Source organism: Anomaloglossus baeobatrachus, chromosome 6 (genome assembly GCF_048569485.1).
Source record: "Anomaloglossus baeobatrachus isolate aAnoBae1 chromosome 6, aAnoBae1.hap1, whole genome shotgun sequence".
NCBI lineage: Eukaryota > Metazoa > Chordata > Amphibia > Anura > Aromobatidae > Anomaloglossus > Anomaloglossus baeobatrachus.
In genome coordinates this window covers 174689914-174706827 of record NC_134358.1, presented here as the reverse complement: position 1 = coordinate 174706827, position 16914 = coordinate 174689914, and the positions used below count along the sequence as shown (strand labels likewise).

The 16914-nt window shown below is 40.0% G+C and overlaps 1 long non-coding RNA gene across 1 annotated transcript; it reads right to left on the bottom strand.

The window, feature by feature from the left end:
- Positions 1 to 2327: 2327 nt before the first annotated feature.
- Positions 2328 to 5106, bottom strand: LOC142244184 (uncharacterized). Its single transcript, XR_012724461.1, has 3 exons — positions 4853 to 5106; positions 4604 to 4752; positions 2328 to 2370 (listed from the first exon to the last, which is right to left on the bottom strand). It is a non-coding gene; the product is annotated as an uncharacterized LOC142244184 (long non-coding RNA).
- Positions 5107 to 16914: the final 11808 nt, after the last annotated feature.

The window sequence follows — 16914 nt, the reverse complement described above, 5'->3', positions numbered from 1 at the left end:
TGTACTTTTTGTGCCCCTTTTTAAAGCAAAATAAACACTTTATAAACTTGTACCTTTCTGTTTGAAAATCTTGTTAATTTTCCATGGGGGCGGGCCGTGTGGCGTCCGTTGCTGTAGCTTACGCCGTCCCCCATGCTCCAAATCATGCCTCATAACGCCGCCCACTGCGCCGAGGTCCCGTGCACGCCGGGACACCTAGTGACGTGGTCGCATGCACGAGAGTATGGGCGGCGCTGTGATTGCATCGCAAGTGCCCGCCCATACTCTCGTGCCCGCCCTTTCCCCCACTGCCTCCAGCGTTCTGCGCCGGCCCGACGTCACCTCCTTCCCATCGTACCCTGCAGCAGGAAATAGATGGGAGGAGCGGAGCACAGGAGAAGCAGAGGATCTGAGCGACGTACAGAGGGGAGAGCGCGCACACGAGAGTATGGGCGCGCACTTGCGATGCAATCACAGCGCCGCCCATACTCTCGTGCATGCGACCACGTCACTAGGTGTCCCGGCGTGCACGGGACCTCGGCGCAGTGGGCGGCGTTATGAGGCATGATTTGGAGCATGGGGGACGGCGTAAGCTACAGCAACGGACGCCACACGGCCCGCCCCCATGGAAAATTAACAAGATTTTCAAACAGAAAGGTACAAGTTTATAAAGTGTTTATTTTGCTTTAAAAAGGGGCACAAAAAGTACAAAAACCTTCATAGAATGCAGCCCAGGAGCTGCAGAGGGGGAAACGTTTAGGTTGAAAGCCAAATTCCTGATGACAGGTTCCCTTTAACTATCCACTAGTCCGTTAGACACAGCATCAAACAGTGGCTACGGAAAACAATTTTATCTGCAGAAAGTCTGTTTAACCAGATTAGAGGATAAATACCATTCAAGAATAAACATGTATGTTGGCAAGTTAATACATCTAGAAATGAAAAGTGCCCAATGCAATAAATGTTACAATATATGGGCCATAATTTCTGGTTTACAGATGTATCCCTGAAAACACAACAAGACTGTTCAGCTACTGCAATTGTTAGACCTATTTAATGCCCAATGCAATAAATGCTACAATATAAGGGCCATAGTTTCCAGTTTTCCGGTGTATCCCTGAGCATGCAGCAAGTCTGTTCAGCTACTGATGATAGTAAACCTAGAGCATACTAACTTAATCACATATAGATGCACAAGGGCCATCAATGAATTACTTACATATAGGAGACCACTGGGAGGCTTCCCAACGCGCGTTTCGCCGTCTTTATCAAGGGAAACATAAGTGTGTATGGTGTGGGGTGCCTTTTAAAGAGTGTATGGCGTCCGAGGGCGCCACATGCACGGCCGTGCGGCGTCTGTCGTCACTTCCGGTTCCGGGACCGCGGCACGCTAGGCGCGATCCCGAGACAGGAAGCGGCAACAGAGGTGAAGAGTATTGCGTGTAACAAGCGCATGCGCATAAGAAGTTCTTATGAGACATAGATTAGGATGTCATTTATGATAGCGTAAATATAGATTCATGTTGTTGTATTCACAAGCTATATCTATATTGCAAGGCACGCTCAAAAATGATGGAGGAGCCTGTACAGTTTATCCATATTAAAAACATTTAACTGTATAATGATATAGTAAGCCAACATATATTATACATGGCATGGACACAGGAAAAAGCTGAGAAACCCCCCAGTGTTAGCCATACACAGTCATCATACATAGAATACAGATTCTTACAATATTAAGAGTAAAAGACACATAATAAAATATATAAGAAAATATAAAAGACATGTAAAGTGGATGTGTAATTAAAGTGAAAAAATGGTAGTGATAAAAATGTGTGTCAGATGGGTGGGTGTAAGGGATAACAGTGTAAGTATATCCGGTGAAATGGAGCTGTGACCACTGTGACTGAAGAGTGAACGAACCGAACAGTGAGAAATTACCATGTTGTATGGGGGGAAGGAGGGGGGGGGGGGGGGGGGTTGGGACAGTGCAGGACATGTGGAAGTGACGTTATAAATAATGTCCCCAGAAAGTAAAATGGGACATATATGACTGTGGAATAGCAGGTGAATGTGTAGGTAAAAACTAAGGTATAAGAGAAGGGGGGGGGGGGGGGGGGAAAGGGGGGGGGGGGGGGTGAAAGTTAATCATGTTGTAGTTGGGGGAAGTTTGTTTGGGGGGGTTGGCAGGGGCTGTGAAAGGTGAATAAAAGTGTGTGAGGTGAAGGTGAAAGTAAAATGTGATGTATAAAACACTGTACAGGAATCTCAACAAATCATCTTGGTGGAATTAATTGTTCACCGAGCCGTCCATGCGAAGTTGTCTGATGTACTTGTTGAGGAATAAAAGGCACACAGGTGTTAATGGGATGGAACTTGATGGCGAAATAACTAGGATTAAAATAAGAAGAAATTAGTACAAATGAAGAAAACATGTTAAAAACAGATTAAAAACAAGTTAAAAATTCAGATGGGTCAAATTGGCTATCATGATAAAGGCTTGGGACAAATCTCATCACTCAGAACCTAAATCTAACGATCATAGAAAAGGTGAAAAACTCAGGGATTCATTAAGGCCTATTGGTGTAAGAGCATTTAGTGTGGAAATCCATCTGACTTCCTTCTGAGCCAAAAGCTTCTTCCAGTTGCCTCCTCTTTCAGTTATTATCACTCTGTCTATGCCACTAACTCTGAGTTGGGTGTCATCGCACTGGTGAAATTGTTTGAAGTGTCTTGGTATAGTCTTCATTCCAGAAATATCATCTATTTCCTTGGCTGCTCTAATGTCCAAGACGTGTTCTCTCGTCCTCCTGCGTAATTCTCTAGTAGTCATTCCTATGTAGATCTTATCACACGGACATTTTGCACTATAGATTACTCCTATTGTGCCACAATTAATTTGGTGTGTAATCTTATAGGCTTTTGTACCTGTTGCATCAGAGAATTCTTCTGTAGTGGTGATATTATCACACGCTACGCATTTACCGCAAGGTCTGCAGCCCCATTTCGGTCCTTTACTATTAAAGATACCCCTGGGTTTTTTCTGTGAGAAGTGGCTATTGACTAACAAATCAGCCAAATTTTTAGATCTCCGGTAGGTGATTGCTGGGTTTTGTGGAATATATCTCGATAATGCGGGGTCCAGTAATAGGACATTCCAATGTCTCTTTAGGGCCTGCCAAAGTTCATTATTTCTGGAATGAAAAGTTGAGATGAATCTTACCATATCAGGGCTATTGGGTTTCTTATTGTGATTATACAGTAATTCCGTCCTATTTGCAAATTTTGCCTTCCTATACCCTCTCTGTATCGTTTTCTCACTATATCCTCTCATTTGGAACCTCTGCCATAGGTCACTAGATTGGTGTTCAAAGTTTTGATCCGTTGAACATATTCTTCTTATTCTGAGGAATTGACCTCTCGGAATGCTGTTAATTAGGTTCCTAGGATGTGCTGATTGGGCATGGAGTAAACTGTTGACTGCCGTCGGTTTTCTGTATACATCTGTCGTTATGAAACCACTATCATCAATATTAAGAAGAACATCCAAAAACTCCATATTATGTCTTCCTGCTTTGTGTGTGAATCTTAAATTGATGTCATTCTTATTGATATATTGCATAAAGACAGTCAAGTCCTGTTGGGAACCCTGCCAGAGAAAAATAATATCATCGATGTAGCGCCCCCAATAGGAAACCTTGTCCAAGTGGGGGGCCACATCGGTATAGAAAAGGTCCCTCTCCCACAGCCCCAGGAACAAGTTGGCATATGAGGGGGCACAAGCTGCCCCCATTGCTGTTCCCTGGAGCTGTAGGAAAAAAGACCCATTAAACAGAAAAAAATTGTGTGTTAGTGCAAACTCTAGCAGGGTTAATGTGAATTTACAAATGTCATCTGGGTGGCTAGACATTTCCAAATAGAATTTAACTGCCCTGAGCCCATCCGCATTTACTATGGATGAGTACAAAGCCTCCACATCACATACCACTATCAGGGTATCTTCATCAAGTTGTATTCCATCTAACTTCCTCAACACATCGGAAGTATCCTTGATGTAGGACGGGATCGTTTCCACAATTGGTTTTAAAATGTGGTCTACGTAACGACAGATGGGTTCACATAGGTTGTCAACTCCGGAGACAATTGGTCTGCCTGGGGGATTTTTGGCGTCTTTATGGATTTTAGGAACCATATAAAACGTAGCAATTTTGGCCTCAGGTTTGAATAGATATGATAGTTCTTTCTTGGTGATTGTATTATGGTCCACCGCCATCTCTAAGATATGTAAGAGTTGTGCCTTAAACGATATCAGGGGATTGAAAGTAAGTTTCTTGTATGCCTTTTGGTCACTGAGATGTTTTAGGACCGTATTAAGGTACATCTGTACCGGCCATAGTACAATATTCCCCCCTTTGTCTGAGGGTTTTATAATCACATCATCCATAGCCCGTAGTTCTTCAATTGCTATCCTCTCCTCTCTCGTGCAATTGTCATGGGGTATGGAATGATGTATTCTTTTCAGATCATCTGTGACTAATCTGACAAATATGTCTATGTTGGAATACATATTAGATGGTGGGAATTTGTTAGATGGTGGAATGATGTTTTTAGGCATTCTACTTACTGGTGGTGGAGTCTGTTCATCTAGTAGGTCCTGTAGAATTCTCACTGTTTCACGTTCTTTTGCTGTAAAGAATATATCTGGTCCTTCATTTTTGTGGAAGATCTTTTTGAAGGTAAGCTTTCTAGCGAATAAGTGTAAATCCTTTAACGCTGTAAAGAATTGAAAATGAGAAGAAGGTGAAAAAGTTAGACCTTTACTCAGGATTTCAAGTTGGGGTTCCGTGAGAATTTTATCTGTAAGGTTAATTACCTTATAGGAATTATTCCCATTCTTCCTGTAAGTATTCTTACGGAATGGCAATATTTTCTGTTGTTGATCCTGGTTCTTCCCGGCCCCCTTAGCTGAAGCACCATATGACATATTGGAAGTGGTACTATGTTCTGTGTCTGACGAAGCCACCGATGAATATGATGGCATGCGTTGTATACGTTTACTTGTTTCTGTGCTTTTCCATTTGTAAACTCTATCTTTTTCATAGTCTTGAAGATCCCTGTGAAACTTTTTCGTTTTGTTATCTTTGATTTGTTTTTCCCATATTACAAAGGATTTATCTAGGTCTTCATGAAATTTTTCCCTTTCGGGCTCAGAGAGTAACTTCATAAGTTCATCTTGTTTCTCATTTATCTCACCATCGATATCTTTTATGGTTTTGGAATTTTTGTCGATGATGAGTTCCAGATATTTTTTGGAGCAATTATTGCTGGCCAATTCCCATTGTGCAGTGAACTCCGTGTCTTCTTTACCATAAGACGGGAACACTTGAACTCTCAGTCCACGTGGGACCATGTCTTTCTCCAAGTAATTTTCCAGTGTCGTTTTATTCCACCAGATCTTAGTTCTGCGGTGGAATAAACTAGTGAGATTTTGCTTTAATTCTTTGGTATTAGACCCATCTGAATTCACTGTTTGCAGCTTCTCTCCCTTAAAAATGGATGCAGCTTGGGTGACCCAAGATGCTTCTTTGGTGCGTATATCCATACTATGAATGGATTTAAGCCTCTGTGAAAACACAGGAAAATACTTCAATAAACAAGAGAACATATTAATTGTTCCAGTGTATATATACATGAAAACCTACGGAAAAAACACTGAAACACATGTTATATAAACAATAATATTTATTATTGAATCAAATATGTAGAAAAGATTAAAATACAAAGATTATGAAAAAAGGGGGGGGGGAGGAGGATGCAAGACAATGATGATACAGAATAACCCCCAATGGTCACCCCGGACTTGTAATCAAGGTGTATGCAAATACAGTTACAATCAATGCAAGTAATGTTAGGTATACTCATGGAATGATGAAACCGAATTAGTCCATGTAGTCAAAAGGTCATATAAAGCCGTAGGTGTGTAGGAAATAAGGAGCATGAATATTTAATCCTATAGGCTCAATTTTTCCCTAAATAGATCTCTAGAGAATCTGGTAGATACTCCTCACTAAATTAGAAAAGCTATAAAAAGGATAAATTCGGTATACATGTGACCATGTGCATACAATGACAATTCCAACAGTAGATGCTGAAGCTGTAGAAAGAGTTCTTCATATACTGTATTCAAGCTAGGCTAGTGGATATAATCACACCAAAGCAATTTTAGAAATGTATAAAGGACTATATGCAACCCCTGTCAGGTGGAGCTGAGATGGAGTGCACCACAATAAGATAGGCTAGTGCCAAAGAGAAATTACTTAAACATGTGGGTACTGAATCATATCAACATGTATATAAGCAATATGGAAAAATACGTGTATTCAGAAAACACTCCATATGTGCTCCACCAGACTGGAGGAACCACATCAGCCAGCAGTGATGTATTTATATAGCTCAGTTGTTAACCATACAAAAGATGCTCAAGATGCTGAGGCTGTGGAAAGAATTCCTCATATATTATATTCTGGCTAGGCTAGTGGATAAAAATACACAAAAACAGTTTTTTGAATCTTAATAATATATATATAGCGCACCATGTGCAACCCCTGTCAGGTGGAGCAGAGATGAAGTGCACCACATTAAGATAGGCTAGTGCCTAAAGGAAATTACTTGAACATGTGAATACTAAATCATATCAACATGTATGTTGGCAATATGAAAGGATACGTGTATTCAGAAGACACTTCACATGTGTTCCACCAGACTGGGGGAACCACATCGGCCGGCAATGATGTAGTTATAAAGCACAGTTGTTAGCCTATTATACGATGTATATATAAATGTATATAGGGGTTCTGTTAACTATCCACTAGTCCGTTAGACACAGCATCAAACAGTGGCTACGGAAGAAAACAATTTTATCTGCAGAAAGTCTGTTTAACCAGATTAGAGGATAAATACCATTCAAGAATAAACATGTATGTTGGCAAGTTAATACATCTAGAAATGAAAAGTGCCCAATGCAATAAATGTTACAATATATGGGCCATAATTTCTGGTTTACAGATGTATCCCTGAAAACACAACAAGACTGTTCAGCTACTGCAATTGTTAGACCTATTTAATGCCCAATGCAATAAATGCTACAATATAAGGGCCATAGTTTCCAGTTTTCCGGTGTATCCCTGAGCATGCAGCAAGTCTGTTCAGCTACTGATGATAGTAAACCTAGAGCATACTAACTTAATCACATATAGATGCACAAGGGCCATCAATGAATTACTTACATATAGGAGACCACTGGGAGGCTTCCCAACGCGCGTTTCGCCGTCTTTATCAAGGGAAACATAAGTGTGTATGGTGTGGGGTGCCTTTTAAAGAGTGTATGGCGTCCGAGGGCGCCACATGCACGGCCGTGCGGCGTCTGTCGTCACTTCCGGTTCCGGGACCGCGGCACGCTAGGCGCGATCCCGAGACAGGAAGCGGCAACAGAGGTGAAGAGTATTGCGTGTAACAAGCGCATGCGCATAAGAAGTTCTTATGAGACATAGATTAGGATGTCATTTATGATAGCGTAAATATAGATTCATGTTGTTGTATTCACAAGCTATATCTATATTGCAAGGCACGCTCAAAAATGATGGAGGAGCCTGTACAGTTTATCCATATTAAAAACATTTAACTGTATAATGATATAGTAAGCCTGTCCCATTTATATGTCCCATTTTACTTTCTGGGGACATTATTTATAACGTCACTTCCACATGTCCTGCACTGTCCCAACCCCCCCCACCCCCCCCCCCCCCTCCTTCCCCCCATACAACATGGTAATTTCTCACTGTTCGGTTCGTTCACTCTTCAGTCACAGTGGTCACAGCTCCATTTCACCGGATATACTTACACTGTTATCCCTTACACCCACCCATCTGACACACATTTTTATCACTACCATTTTTTCACTTTAATTACACATCCACTTTACATGTCTTTTATATTTTCTTATATATTTTATTATGTGTCTTTTACTCTTAATATTGTAAGAATCTGTATTCTATGTATGATGACTGTGCATGGCTAACACTGGGGGGTTTCTCAGCTTTTTCCTGTGTCCATGCCATGTATAATATATGTTGGCTTACTATATCATTATACAGTTAAATGTTTTTAATATGGATAAACTGTACAGGCTCCTCCATCATTTTGAGCGTGCCTTGCAATATAGATATAGCTTGTGAATACAACAACATGAATCTATATTTACGCTATCATAAATGACATCCTAATCTATGTCTCATAAGAACTTCTTATGCGCATGCGCTTGTTACACGCAATACTCTTCACCTCTGTTGCCGCTTCCTGTCTCGGGATCGCGCCTAGCGTGCCGCGGTCCCGGAACCGGAAGTGACGACAGACGCCGCACGGCCGTGCATGTGGCGCCCTCGGACGCCATACACTCTTTAAAAGGCACCCCACACCATACACACTTATGTTTCCCTTGATAAAGACGGCGAAACGCGCGTTGGGAAGCCTCCCAGTGGTCTCCTATATGTAAGTAATTCATTGATGGCCCTTGTGCATCTATATGTGATTAAGTTAGTATGCTCTAGGTTTACTATCATCAGTAGCTGAACAGACTTGCTGCATGCTCAGGGATACACCGGAAAACTGGAAACTATGGCCCTTATATTGTAGCATTTATTGCATTGGGCATTAAATAGGTCTAACAATTGCAGTAGCTGAACAGTCTTGTTGTGTTTCAGGGATACATCTGTAAACCAGAAATTATGGCCCATATATTGTAACATTTATTGCATTGGGCACTTTTCATTTCTAGATGTATTAACTTGCCAACATACATGTTTATTCTTGAATGGTATTTATCCTCTAATCTGGTTAAACAGACTTTCTGCAGATAAAATTGTTTTCCGTAGCCACTGTTTGATGCTGTGTCTAACGGACTAGTGGATAGTTAACAGAACCCCTATATACATTTATATATACATCGTATAATAGGCTAACAACTGTGCTTTATAACTACATCATTGCCGGCCGATGTGGTTCCCCCAGTCTGGTGGAACACATGTGAAGTGTCTTCTGAATACACGTATCCTTTCATATTGCCAACATACATGTTGATATGATTTAGTATTCACATGTTCAAGTAATTTCCTTTAGGCACTAGCCTATCTTAATGTGGTGCACTTCATCTCTGCTCCACCTGACAGGGGTTGCACATGGTGCGCTATATATATATTATTAAGATTCAAAAAACTGTTTTTGTGTATTTTTATCCACTAGCCTAGCCAGAATATAATATATGAGGAATTCTTTCCACAGCCTCAGCATCTTGAGCATCTTTTGTATGGTTAACAACTGAGCTATATAAATACATCACTGCTGGCTGATGTGGTTCCTCCAGTCTGGTGGAGCACATATGGAGTGTTTTCTGAATACACGTATTTTTCCATATTGCTTATATACATGTTGATATGATTCAGTACCCACATGTTTAAGTAATTTCTCTTTGGCACTAGCCTATCTTATTGTGGTGCACTCCATCTCAGCTCCACCTGACAGGGGTTGCATATAGTCCTTTATACATTTCTAAAATTGCTTTGGTGTGATTATATCCACTAGCCTAGCTTGAATACAGTATATGAAGAACTCTTTCTACAGCTTCAGCATCTACTGTTGGAATTGTCATTGTATGCACATGGTCACATGTATACCGAATTTATCCTTTTTATAGCTTTTCTAATTTAGTGAGGAGTATCTACCAGATTCTCTAGAGATCTATTTAGGGAAAAATTGAGCCTATAGGATTAAATATTCATGCTCCTTATTTCCTACACACCTACGGCTTTATATGACCTTTTGACTACATGGACTAATTCGGTTTCATCATTCCATGAGTATACCTAACATTACTTGCATTGATTGTAACTGTATTTGCATACACCTTGATTACAAGTCCGGGGTGACCATTGGGGGTTATTCTGTATCATCATTGTCTTGCATCCTCCTCCCCCCCCCCTTTTTTCATAATCTTTGTATTTTAATCTTTTCTACATATTTGATTCAATAATAAATATTATTGTTTATATAACATGTGTTTCAGTGTTTTTTCTGTAGGTTTTCATGTATATATACACTGGAACAATTAATATGTTCTCTTGTTTATTGAAGTATTTTCCTGTGTTTTCACAGAGGCTTAAATCCATTCATAGTATGGATATACGCACCAAAGAAGCATCTTGGGTCACCCAAGCTGCATCCATTTTTAAGGGAGAGAAGCTGCAAACAGTGAATTCAGATGGGTCTAATACCAAAGAATTAAAGCAAAATCTCACTAGTTTATTCCACCGCAGAACTAAGATCTGGTGGAATAAAACGACACTGGAAAATTACTTGGAGAAAGACATGGTCCCACGTGGACTGAGAGTTCAAGTGTTCCCGTCTTATGGTAAAGAAGACACGGAGTTCACTGCACAATGGGAATTGGCCAGCAATAATTGCTCCAAAAAATATCTGGAACTCATCATCGACAAAAATTCCAAAACCATAAAAGATATCGATGGTGAGATAAATGAGAAACAAGATGAACTTATGAAGTTACTCTCTGAGCCCGAAAGGGAAAAATTTCATGAAGACCTAGATAAATCCTTTGTAATATGGGAAAAACAAATCAAAGATAACAAAACGAAAAAGTTTCACAGGGATCTTCAAGACTATGAAAAAGATAGAGTTTACAAATGGAAAAGCACAGAAACAAGTAAACGTATACAACGCATGCCATCATATTCATCGGTGGCTTCGTCAGACACAGAACATAGTACCACTTCCAATATGTCATATGGTGCTTCAGCTAAGGGGGCCGGGAAGAACCAGGATCAACAACAGAAAATATTGCCATTCCGTAAGAATACTTACAGGAAGAATGGGAATAATTCCTATAAGGTAATTAACCTTACAGATAAAATTCTCACGGAACCCCAACTTGAAATCCTGAGTAAAGGTCTAACTTTTTCACCTTCTTCTCATTTTCAATTCTTTACAGCGTTAAAGGATTTACACTTATTCGCTAGAAAGCTTACCTTCAAAAGATCTTCCACAAAAATGAAGGACCAGATATATTCTTTACAGCAAAAGAACGTGAAACAGTGAGAATTCTACAGGACCTACTAGATGAACAGACTCCACCACCAGTAAGTAGAATGCCTAAAAACATCATTCCACCATCTAACAAATTCCCACCATCTAATATGTATTCCAACATAGACATATTTGTCAGATTAGTCACAGATGATCTGAAAAGAATACATCATTCCATACCCCATGACAATTGCACGAGAGAGGAGAGGATAGCAATTGAAGAACTACGGGCTATGGATGATGTGATTATAAAACCCTCAGACAAAGGGGGGAATATTGTACTATGGCCGGTACAGATGTACCTTAATACGGTCCTAAAACATCTCAGTGACCAAAAGGCATACAAGAAACTTACTTTCAATCCCCTGATATCGTTTAAGGCACAACTCTTACATATCTTAGAGATGGCGGTGGACCATAATACAATCACCAAGAAAGAACTATCATATCTATTCAAACCTGAGGCCAAAATTGCTACGTTTTATATGGTTCCTAAAATCCATAAAGACGCCAAAAATCCCCCAGGCAGACCAATTGTCTCCGGAGTTGACAACCTATGTGAACCCATCTGTCGTTACGTAGACCACATTTTAAAACCAATTGTGGAAACGATCCCGTCCTACATCAAGGATACTTCCGATGTGTTGAGGAAGTTAGATGGAATACAACTTGATGAAGATACCCTGATAGTGGTATGTGATGTGGAGGCTTTGTACTCATCCATAGTACATGCGGATGGGCTCAGGGCAGTTAAATTCTATTTGGAAATGTCTAGCCACCCAGATGACATTTGTAAATTCACATTAACCCTGCTAGAGTTTGCACTAACACACAATTTTTTTCTGTTTAATGGGTCTTTTTTCCTACAGCTCCAGGGAACAGCAATGGGGGCAGCTTGTGCCCCCTCATATGCCAACTTGTTCCTGGGGCTGTGGGAGAGGACCTTTTCTATACCGATGTGGCCCCCCACTTGGACAAGGTTTCCTATTGGGGGCGCTACATCGATAATATTATTTTTCTCTGGCAGGGTTCCCAACAGGACTTGACTGTCTTTATGCAATATATCAATAAGAATAACATCAATTTAAGATTCACACACAAAGCAGGAAGACATAATATGGAGTTTTTGGATGTTCTTCTTAATATTGATGATAGTGGTTTCATAACGACAGATGTATACAGAAAACCGACGGCAGTCAACAGTTTACTCCATGCCCAATCAGCACATCCTAGGAACCTAATTAACAGCATTCCGAGAGGTCAATTCCTCAGAATAAGAAGAATATGTTCAACGGATCAAAACTTTGAACACCAATCTAGTGACCTATGGCAGAGGTTCCAAATGAGAGGATATAGTGAGAAAACGATACAGAGAGGGTATAGGAAGGCAAAATTTGCAAATAGGACGGAATTACTGTATAATCACAATAAGAAACCCAATAGCCCTGATATGGTAAGATTCATCTCAACTTTTCATTCCAGAAATAATGAACTTTGGCAGGCCCTAAAGAGACATTGGAATGTCCTATTACTGGACCCCGCATTATCGAGATATATTCCACAAAACCCAGCAATCACCTACCGGAGATCTAAAAATTTGGCTGATTTGTTAGTCAATAGCCACTTCTCACAGAAAAAACCCAGGGGTATCTTTAATAGTAAAGGACCGAAATGGGGCTGCAGACCTTGCGGTAAATGCGTAGCGTGTGATAATATCACCACTACAGAAGAATTCTCTGATGCAACAGGTACAAAAGCCTATAAGATTACACACCAAATTAATTGTGGCACAATAGGAGTAATCTATAGTGCAAAATGTCCGTGTGATAAGATCTACATAGGAATGACTACTAGAGAATTACGCAGGAGGACGAGAGAACACGTCTTGGACATTAGAGCAGCCAAGGAAATAGATGATATTTCTGGAATGAAGACTATACCAAGACACTTCAAACAATTTCACCAGTGCGATGACACCCAACTCAGAGTTAGTGGCATAGACAGAGTGATAATAACTGAAAGAGGAGGCAACTGGAAGAAGCTTTTGGCTCAGAAGGAAGTCAGATGGATTTCCACACTATATGCTCTTACACCAATAGGCCTTAATGAATCCCTGAGTTTTTCACCTTTTCTATGATCGTTAGATTTAGGTTCTGAGTGATGAGATTTGTCCCAAGCCTTTATCATGATAGCCAATTTGACCCATCTGAATTTTTAACTTGTTTTTAATCTGTTTTTAACATGTTTTCTTCATTTGTACTAATTTCTTCTTATTTTAATCCTAGTTATTTCGCCATCAAGTTCCATCCCATTAACACCTGTGTGCCTTTTATTCCTCAACAAGTACATCAGACAACTTCGCATGGACGGCTCGGTGAACAATTAATTCCACCAAGATGATTTGTTGAGATTCCTGTACAGTGTTTTATACATCACATTTTACTTTCACCTTCACCTCACACACTTTTATTCACCTTTCACAGCCCCTGCCAACCCCCCCAAACAAACTTCCCCCAACTACAACATGATTAACTTTCCCTCCCCCCCCCCCCTTTCCCTCCCCCCCCCCCCCTTCTCTTATACCTTAGTTTTTACCTACACATTCACCTGCTATTCCACAGTCATATATGTCCCATTTTACTTTCTGGGGACATTATTTATAACGTCACTTCCACATGTCCTGCACTGTCCCAACCCCCCCCCCCCCCCTCCTTCCCCCCATACAACATGGTAATTTCTCACTGTTCGGTTCGTTCACTCTTCAGTCACAGTGGTCACAGCTCCATTTCACCGGATATACTTACACTGTTATCCCTTACACCCACCCATCTGACACACATTTTTATCACTACCATTTTTTCACTTTAATTACACATCCACTTTACATGTCTTTTATATTTTCTTATATATTTTATTATGTGTCTTTTACTCTTAATATTGTAAGAATCTGTATTCTATGTATGATGACTGTGTATGGCTAACACTGGGGGGTTTCTCAGCTTTTTCCTGTGTCCATGCCATGTATAATATATGTTGGCTTACTATATCATTATACAGTTAAATGTTTTTAATATGGATAAACTGTACAGGCTCCTCCATCATTTTTGAGCGTGCCTTGCAATATAGATATAGCTTGTGAATACAACAACATGAATCTATATTTACGCTATCATAAATGACATCCTAATCTATGTCTCATAAGAACTTCTTATGCGCATGCGCTTGTTACACGCAATACTCTTCACCTCTGTTGCCGCTTCCTGTCTCGGGATCGCGCCTAGCGTGCCGCGGTCCCGGAACCGGAAGTGACGACAGACGCCGCACGGCCGTGCATGTGGCGCCCTCGGACGCCATACACTCTTTAAAAGGCACCCCACACCATACACACTTATGTTTCCCTTGATAAAGACGGCGAAACGCGCGTTGGGAAGCCTCCCAGTGGTCTCCTATATGTAAGTAATTCATTGATGGCCCTTGTGCATCTATATGTGATTAAGTTAGTATGCTCTAGGTTTACTATCATCAGTAGCTGAACAGACTTGCTGCATGCTCAGGGATACACCGGAAAACTGGAAACTATGGCCCTTATATTGTAGCATTTATTGCATTGGGCATTAAATAGGTCTAACAATTGCAGTAGCTGAACAGTCTTGTTGTGTTTTCAGGGATACATCTGTAAACCAGAAATTATGGCCCATATATTGTAACATTTATTGCATTGGGCACTTTTCATTTCTAGATGTATTAACTTGCCAACATACATGTTTATTCTTGAATGGTATTTATCCTCTAATCTGGTTAAACAGACTTTCTGCAGATAAAATTGTTTTCCGTAGCCACTGTTTGATGCTGTGTCTAACGGACTAGTGGATAGTTAACAGAACCCCTATATACATTTATATATACATCGTATAATAGGCTAACAACTGTGCTTTATAACTACATCATTGCCGGCCGATGTGGTTCCCCCAGTCTGGTGGAACACATGTGAAGTGTCTTCTGAATACACGTATCCTTTCATATTGCCAACATACATGTTGATATGATTTAGTATTCACATGTTCAAGTAATTTCCTTTAGGCACTAGCCTATCTTAATGTGGTGCACTTCATCTCTGCTCCACCTGACAGGGGTTGCACATGGTGCGCTATATATATATTATTAAGATTCAAAAAACTGTTTTTGTGTATTTTTATCCACTAGCCTAGCCAGAATATAATATATGAGGAATTCTTTCCACAGCCTCAGCATCTTGAGCATCTTTTGTATGGTTAACAACTGAGCTATATAAATACATCACTGCTGGCTGATGTGGTTCCTCCAGTCTGGTGGAGCACATATGGAGTGTTTTCTGAATACACGTATTTTTCCATATTGCTTATATACATGTTGATATGATTCAGTACCCACATGTTTAAGTAATTTCTCTTTGGCACTAGCCTATCTTATTGTGGTGCACTCCATCTCAGCTCCACCTGACAGGGGTTGCATATAGTCCTTTATACATTTCTAAAATTGCTTTGGTGTGATTATATCCACTAGCCTAGCTTGAATACAGTATATGAAGAACTCTTTCTACAGCTTCAGCATCTACTGTTGGAATTGTCATTGTATGCACATGGTCACATGTATACCGAATTTATCCTTTTTATAGCTTTTCTAATTTAGTGAGGAGTATCTACCAGATTCTCTAGAGATCTATTTAGGGAAAAATTGAGCCTATAGGATTAAATATTCATGCTCCTTATTTCCTACACACCTACGGCTTTATATGACCTTTTGACTACATGGACTAATTCGGTTTCATCATTCCATGAGTATACCTAACATTACTTGCATTGATTGTAACTGTATTTGCATACACCTTGATTACAAGTCCGGGGTGACCATTGGGGGTTATTCTGTATCATCATTGTCTTGCATCCTCCCCCCCCCCCCCCTTTTTTCATAATCTTTGTATTTTAATCTTTTCTACATATTTGATTCAATAATAAATATTATTGTTTATATAACATGTGTTTCAGTGTTTTTTCTGTAGGTTTTCATGTATATATACACTGGAACAATTAATATGTTCTCTTGTTTATTGAAATGCTAGTACCCAGTAGCACCCCCATTTGCAAGTATCACAGCTTGTAAATGCTTTTTGTAGCCAGTCGAGAGTCTTTTAATTCTTGTTTGAGGGATTTTCATCCATTCTTCCTTGGAAAAGTCTTTCAGTTCTGTCAGATTGCTGGGTCATTTTGCATGCACTGCTCCTTTGAGGTCTAGTCACAGATTTTCAATAATGTTCAAATCAGAGAAATGTGAGAGACATTGTAAAATCTTCAGCTTGTGCTTTTTGAAGCAGTTTATTGTGGATTTTGACTTGTGTTTAGGATCATTATCCATTTGTAAAAGCCATCTTCTTTTCAACTTCAGCTTTTCTAAAAATGAGGTTATGTTTGCATCAAGAATTTGTTGAAATTTAATTAAATCCATTCTTCCATCTACTGGTGAAATGTTCCCTATGCCATTGGCTGCAACACCAAAATATGATTGAGCCAACTCCATGCAAAATATTTGATGAGATGTTCTTTTCCTGCAATTCCGTGCCCTTTTTTCTGCCCACATAACTGTGATTATTGTTAGTTCAATTTTAACCTCATTGGTCTACAGGACTTGTTTCCAACATGCGTCAGGCCTTTATAGATGTTCTTTTGCAAACATTTGACGCTGAATTTTATTGTGCGGATGCACGAGCGGTTTTCTTATGACAACTCTTCTATAAAGGCCATATTTGTG